Below are 8,398 nucleotides of genomic sequence, written 5' to 3'. Positions count from 1 at the left end.
CTTTGTCACTGCGTCAGGTTTGGGAGGATTGGTAAAACTCAGGACCTAGACAGTTTTATTATGGTAGAATTCAAATCTTAGTATCCTCAGTCAAACGTGGCTGGTCTTTTTAGAAATTGTTTGCGAGGCTTAATAAATATAATACATTCTGATAACTTCAAAAATCTAATGTGAATCAATTTCTTAAATACCCCTTAGAAAGTTTAAAATGCACTACAAATGATGACATTTCAAGGAATGGATGATGTCAGAAAAATTGTTTGTACTCTTAGGCCATTCATTACCTTTAAATAAGTGGAAATATCTGGCAGCTTTTTGTTCATGCAATGTCTAGCTCTCAAACATCGATAAGCAGAATAAAGATCCTGTTTATGAAAAAATTTTGACATATGTTCTGCTTATAAGTTAATGTTTAACAAATAATGTCCACTGAACATTAAAACATAACTGCACCTTGGAAATATTTTGCATATTTGGAATATAAAGCACAAGCTGCAATGGTGAGGATGAGTATATAATAACCCATTGTTGTGGAACAAAGGGGAAATAAGGAGCTTTTCCTTTAACGTTGTAAGGACGTAAATTGTAGTACGAGCGGAAGGGAATTATGGGTGGAGTAGTCCGGAACACGCATGCTGGGGTGTACAGCATTGAACAGAGCGGATATGTATGTTTCCTTGTTTTCTATTGTTTTCATTAGAGATGTGCTGAGCAGTGTTGCCAGATTGGGCGGCTAAAGATTGTCTTGGGCGGGTGGACAAAATTTGGGCTGGTTTGGGGTCAGTTTGGCGGTTTTCAAAAATATAAATTGTATAGGCTAATTGGCTAACTAACAAGCTCAAGTGTGCATATACTGCATCCGAACAATCATCACGTTGGGTCCGTGTACGTTTTGATAGTTTGTTTTCCAATTTGAAATGAAATAAGCAGAAACGAGAAAACGGCCCCTTTATTCGTTTTTTCGTTTTTTAGTTCAGAGGCATAAAACGAATAAATGACTTCAAAATTCGTTTTCCACATGTGGGCGCTCCTGAGACGCCCCTACCGCCGATTGGTCAAGCAAATCTGAGCTTGTGACGTCACCAGTAGTCGCTCAGGTCTGTTCAACAAAATAATAGTCCTCTAACGTTACTATGGCTACCGATTCTTAAACTGTACAGGGCAGGTCCTGTTGGGCTTTCTTCTGTGCAACTTTACGCGTTTCACAGAAATCTTTACATCAGAAATATTAAATATTAGTCTGCCACCAGCCAGTTTTATTTAGCTGTGCGGAGTTAAATCTGTGTGGTGAAGCTGCGCTAGACAGCGCCGAGCGGGAGAGGATCACTGACCAGTGTTCAGTCAGCAGTCAGAACTTGGGTACCGATGATGGTCAAATACATTTCTACTGAAAATGACCCGCGAGTTTGATTGACAGGACGATAGCGGAGGCAATTAAAAGCGCACTATTAAAAGCGCACAACTTCTGTTAACAAAAACATAATTTTTTTTTTTTAATATAAGTGCTATGTCCTTGTTTTAATCAAATAATTGTGAACCACAAACCGTTTTAAAGGGCGATTTCCAAATATATTTTATTTATTTGTTATAATATGGGTATTTTATGTCACCCGTCTTATTAGTTTATTATTATTATTATTATTATTGTACTTTTTTACTGTTGTTTTTTAATTAACAATATATCATAACAACTTATAAGGATCAAAATCTACAGAAGAGATGAACAAATAACATTGGTGTTGTCATAAGTTAACTAATCAATGGGAAAATTTCCTCACCGGCACAACCCTATTCTTAATGTTGGCTACATGTTACAGATTTAATATTGAGCACATAATGTTAAAGGCTTCTTAAATACCATTTCACTCGGTTGAAGAGTCAAGAAGGATGTGTTAATTTACTGTAGATTTCAATCTGTCATTAGTTGGTGACCCGGTGTAATTATAATAGCATAAATAAAAACAAATACACGTAATAGGCTATGTATGCCAATAAGCAAAACACGTCTGCTTTTCCTCTAGATCACTTTACAGTGTGATGGAAATAAACTTTTCTTAAAGCGTGTTGTATATCACCACAGCTTTATTGGCACGCTTCTATATGTGTTGTATACTGTAATAGACAATTGTCCTGCAAAATGATGAGGTTTCGTAAAAAAAACATTGCGAGCAAATGTCGAATTGTGTTTTGAAATTTAAATCAACAACGTAAGGCTTCAGGCTGTCTGATGGACTCTGTATGAACAAACACCCAGCTTTGCAGTATAGGTGGCACAGAAACAGCATCTGACCTGGCATTTAGATGTACTTTACACACTGTCTATTTCATCTCAAAGGAGGCACTGTGAATTTACATAGCAATTTCATTCTTAGAAGCTATTAAATGTGAAGTGACAACATGAAACTACTTTCAATATGTATAAAAAACACCAGCAGTTGGTGGCAAGTCACCCTGATAATGATTAAATAGCAATTTACTCATTTAGGCTCACAATAAGCAGATTACATAATTATACCATGAAAAAAATTAAATAAATAAATAAATATATATATATATATATATATATGTGTGTGTGTGTGTGTGTGTGTGTGTGTGTGTGTACAGTCGTGGCCAAATGTTTTGAGAATTACATAAATATTGGAAAAGTTGCTGCTTAAGTATTTAATAGCAATTTGCATATACTCAGATTTCACTGCATTTCATTGCTGTCATTAAAGGACCTGCTGAGATCATTTCAGTAATCGTCTTGTTAACTCAGGTGAGAATGTTGACGAACACAAGGCTGGAGATCATTATGTCAGGCTGATTGGGTTAGAATGGCAGACTTGACATGTTAAAACCAGTGCAGAGCTTGCTCAGGAATGGCAGCAGACAGGTGTGAGCGCATCTGCACGCACAGTGAGGACAAGACTTCTGGAAGATGGCCTGGTGTCAAGAAGGGCAGCAAAGAAGCCACTTCTCTCCAAAAAAAACATCAGGGACAGATTGATCTTCTGCAGAAAGTATAGTGAATGGACTGCTGAGGACTGGGGCAAAGTCATATTTTCCGATGAAGCCCCTTTCCGATTGTTTGGGGCATCTGGAAAAAGGCTTGTCCGGAAAAGAAAAGGTGAGCGCTACCATCAGTCCTGTGTCATGCCAACAGTAAAGCATCCTGACACCATTCATGTGTGGGGTTGCTTCTCATCCAAGGGAGTGGGCTCACTCACTATTCTGCCCAAAAACACAGCCATGAATAAAGAATGGTACCAAAACACCCTCCAACAGCAACTTCTTCCAACAATCCAACAACAGTTTGGTGAAGAACAATGCATTTTCCAGCACGATGGAGCACCGTGCCATAAGGCAAAAGTGATAACTAAGTGGCTCGGGGACCAGAATGTTGAAATTTTGGGTCCATGGCCTTGAAACTCCCCAGATCTTAATCCCATTGAGAACTTGTGGTCAATCCTCAAGAGGCGGGTGGACAAACAAAAACCCACTAATTCTAACAAACTCCAAAAAGTGATTATGAAAGAATGGGTTGCTATCAGTCAGGATTTGGCCCAGAAGTTGATTGAGAGCATGCCCAGCCAAATTGCAGAGGTCCTGAAAAAGAAGGGCCAACACTGCAAATACTGACTCTTTGCATAAATGTCATGTAATTGTCGATAAAAGCTTTTGAAACGTATGAAGTGCTTGTAATTATATTTCAGTACATCACAGAAACAACTGAAACAAAGATCTAAAAGCAGTTGAACTTTTTGAAAACTAATATTTATGTAATTCTCAAAACTTTTGGCCACGGCTGTACACATTGTCTCATTGACTTCCATAGTAGGAAAATATATATATATATATACTATGGAAGTCAATGAGACCAGAAACTGTCTGGTTACTGACATTCTCCTAAATATCTTCCTTTCTATTCAGCAGAAGAAAGAAATTCGTACAGGTTTTGAAACAATATGAGAATGAGTATATGATGACAGAATTTATTTTAAAGTGGAGTATCCTTTAACAAGTGAACTGGATCAAGTTCCTGTGGAATAAAAAATGTTATTGATGGCATGCATTGTTTCTCGATTTTATTGTTTGATTATACTGCCAGGACTGGACTTCCGTTTGGGTTCCACCCAGTAGGTGATCCTGCTTTTACACACACACACACACAAACACACACACACACACACACACACACACATATATATATTTAATTTTTTTCATGGTATAATTATGTAATCTGCTTATTGTGAGCCTAAATGAGTAAATTGGTATTTAATCATTATCAGGGTGACTTGCCACCAACTGCTGGTGTTTTTTATATATATTGAAAGTAGTTTCATGTTGTCACTTCACATTTAATAGCTTCTTAGAATGAAATTGCTATGTAAATTCACAGTGCCTCCTTTGAGCTGAAATAGACAGTGTGTAAAGTACATCTAAATGCCAGGTCAGATGCTGTTTCTGTGCCACCTATACTGCTCGACGTACATTCTCATCACATGTTAATGCAGCGGTAGAGTTACACTCACGGGACACTGCACTTATTCGCAATCATAAAAGTTCATTATTTGCTTGTGCTTTAAAGTTTTGCCGGGTAAACATTTCATTGGCATTCTGTTCTGACATGATGCACTTTTTCTGAGCTCTGAAGTGCGCGCGCACTGTCCAACAGCGCTGGATTTTTGTTGGGTCAGACGCATCTGATAGCGATGGGGGGCCGAGACCACGAGAGCTACATGGAGCTACATGTAAAAAAAAAAATATGCACCAAACAAGCCACTTTGAGATGTTGCTGTTTTCACAAAAGTTGGGTGACCCTCCCCCTAGACAAAAAAAAGTTGGATGACCCTCCCCTCAACAAAGAATAAAAAGACATGACCCTCCCCTATTTTCCTCCGGTGGCCCCTTCCATAAATACCTAACGGTCCCTTGGAATGAAATTGCTATGTAAATTCACAGTGCCTCCTTTGAGCTGAAATAGACAGTGTGTAAAGTACATCTAAATGCCAGGTCAGATGTTTCTGTGCCACCTATACTGCAAAGCTGGGTGTTTGTTCATACAGAGTCCATCAGACAGCCTGAAGCCTCACGTTGTTGATTTAAATTTCAAAACACAATTCGACATTTGCTCGCAATGTTTTTTTTACGAAACCTCATCATTTTGCAGGACAATTGTCTATTACAGTATACAACACATATAGAAGCGTGCCAATAAAGCTGTGGTGATATACAACACGCTTTAAGAAAAGTTTATTTCCATCACACTGTAAAGTGATCTAGAGGAAAAGCAGACGTGTTTTGCTTATTGGCATACATAGCCTATTACGTGTATTTGTTTTTATTTATGCTATTATAATTACACCGGGTCACCAACTAATGACAGATTGAAATCTACAGTAAATTAACACATCCTTCTTGACTCTTCAACCGAGTGAAATGGTATTTAAGAAGCCTTTAACATTATGTGCTCAATATTAAATCTGTAACATGTAGCCAACATTAAGAATAGGGTTGTGCCGGTGAGGAAATTTTCCCATTGATTAGTTAACTTATGACAACACCAATGTTATTTGTTCATCTCTTCTGTAGATTTTGATCCTTATAAGTTGTTATGATATATTGTTAAATAAAAAACAACAGTAAAAAAGTACAATAATAATAATAATAATAATAATAATAATAATAAACTAATAAGACGGGTGACATAAAATACCCATATTATAACAAATAAATAAAATATATTTGGAAATCGCCCTTTAAAACGGTTTGTGGTTCACAATTATTTGATTAAAACAAGGACATAGCACTTATATTAAAAAAAAAAAATTATGTTTTTGTTAACAGAAGTTATAGTGCGCTTTTAATTGCCTCCGCTATCGTCCTGTCAATCAAACTCGCGGGTCATTTTCAGTAGAAATGTATTTGACCATCATCGGTACCCAAGTTCTGACTGCTGACTGAACACTGGTCAGTGATCCTCTCCCGCTCGGCGCTGTCTAGCGCAGCTTCACCACACAGATTTAACTCCGCACAGCTAAATAAAACTGGCTGGTGGCAGACTAATATTTAATATTTCTGATGTAAAGATTTCTGTGAAACGCGTAAAGTTGCACAGAAGAAAGCCCAACAGGACCTGCCCTGTACAGTTTAAGAATCGGTAGCCATAGTAACGTTAGGGGACTATTATTTTGTTGAACAGACCTGAGCGACTACTGGTGACGTCACATGCTCAGATTTGCTTGACCAATCGGCGGTAGGGGCGTCTCAGGAGCGCCCACATGTGGAAAACGAATTTTGAAGTCATTTATTCGTTTTATGCATCTGAACTAAAAAACGAAAAATCAAGCCGAAATCTCGTTTTTTCGTTTTTTTTCAAAAAACGAAAAAACGAATAAAGGGGCCGTTTTCTCGTTTCTGCTAATTTCATTTCAAATTGGAAAACAAACTATCAAAACGTACACGGACCACGTTGTTCTGCAGTGCAGAGGTGCTGATGCTGATGTGGACGTCGCGGCCGTACTTTTAGCCAATCACTAGTGATCTACAAACACACGTGATGATTCATGAGCAATAACGGATCTTATTTTAACCCTCTGGGCTTCTTCGCCCGAAAACGGGCGAAAACTTGAAAGTTTTGAAATGTTTAATTTTTTTGCTTCATCGGATGGGGATGAAACTTGGTGACTTTTGTTGTATTACCTATATGAACACACAAAAAAATCAAGGAGATGATTCTGATATGTTAAAGGGTCGTAAAAAAAAAAGTCACACTTAGCTTCCTCCCGCCCGAAAACGGGCGACATAGGAAATGAATGGGAAATACGAAAAAATAGGAAAACTCAGAGAAACTTTTGGTGGTACAAGCTACAGATCAGCAACTGTGCTGAAAAAAAGTGTACAGCAATGAAGGGGTGACACTCTAGAACATCAAGAGTGCAAATAAGATCCCCCCCCCCCCACACACACACACACCCACGCACACAAACACACACACACACAGATAAACTGGCGACTGCAACAGCAAATTTGTAGAATATTCCACATAAAATCAATAAATGAAAAAAAAAAACTTGCTCAAATGCACACACACACACACACACACACAGAGAGAGAGAGAGAGAGAGAGAAAGAGAGAGAGAAAGAGAGAGACTGGTAAGACTGCAACAGCAAATTTTGAGAATATGCAAAAATAAATAAATAAAAAATACAAAAAGAGACTCTCGCTCAAATGCAACACACACACACACACACACACACACATTCACTCACACATACACACACACACACACACACATTCACTCACACACACACACATTGTGTTCCCTTTCTAACCAAATGCTATAGTTTGATTCTAATCATAATGCAAAACCTGATACTTATCTAAACATTTTTGTTAAGAAAATAAAGTAATCATCTTTTAGAATATCTAAATGTATATCTAAATAAAAAAAACGAATAAGATAGAGAAATCATGTCTAAAACAACAAAAGGAATCAAAAAGCCTTTCTATATAGGATATATAGGAAGCTATAGACAGCCTACAGGCTGGTACAGGACATTACACAAAAGTGGCTATTTTTTAAAGCCACTAGATGAAGTTCTTCTCCTGGAACATTTTTTTTTAGGCTGGCACTCTATTTTGATGTGAAATGCTGCATTTATTGAATTTTTTTTTTAAATAAATATAAAATAAAAATTTATATATTAATTCTAATGGAAAAAATAGCTCATAAAAATTATATAATTAATGCAAAGTATCATAAAAAAGTCTAAAAATTCTAAATAATAATCAGAAAACATTATAGAACAAAAATATATTTGATTGGTTATCCTGGGAAAAAGTAAAGTACAATTTTAAGGCTTCGCCCGTTTTCAGGCGGGAGGAAGCTAAGTGTGACCCATTTACGAAGAAGCCCAGAGGGTTAAATGTATGAACTGTATGAGTGATCATAATGCCTAAATATATGTTACATGGTAAAGAGTGGGAGAGTGTTTTAACACTCAAAACGTGAATTACACCTGTTGAGGGAAAGATGACACCAAGACTCTAATATTACTGCAACTCCTAAAATAGAGCACAGTTAAATTATTTAATTTATAACATAATCTATTTATATCTAATCTATATCTAAACGATCTTTTTCTTTTATCTTTTAAACAGTACAGATTGGTATATCTTCTTAGTTTTGACTGTGCAAACTGTTACGCACACACATACGGCTGCCGAGACGGAGAGCGCCGAAGTAAAAAAAAAAAGATAACAATAGTCTGTGCAGGACCTGATTTATTTGGACCCAGAATATAAAGCGAGGAGCACTAAACACTCCTGTGTGTGATTCTGTGATTCTTTCATTCCTACTCTCGCGCAGAAACTCGAACCAGGAAATTGACAGAAAGCATCCAGCCCTAGCTG

Source organism: Carassius carassius, chromosome 15 (genome assembly GCF_963082965.1).
Source record: "Carassius carassius chromosome 15, fCarCar2.1, whole genome shotgun sequence".
Lineage (NCBI taxonomy): Eukaryota > Metazoa > Chordata > Actinopteri > Cypriniformes > Cyprinidae > Carassius > Carassius carassius.
The sequence above is the reverse complement of the archived record's forward strand: the minus strand, read 5'-3'. Positions refer to the sequence as shown.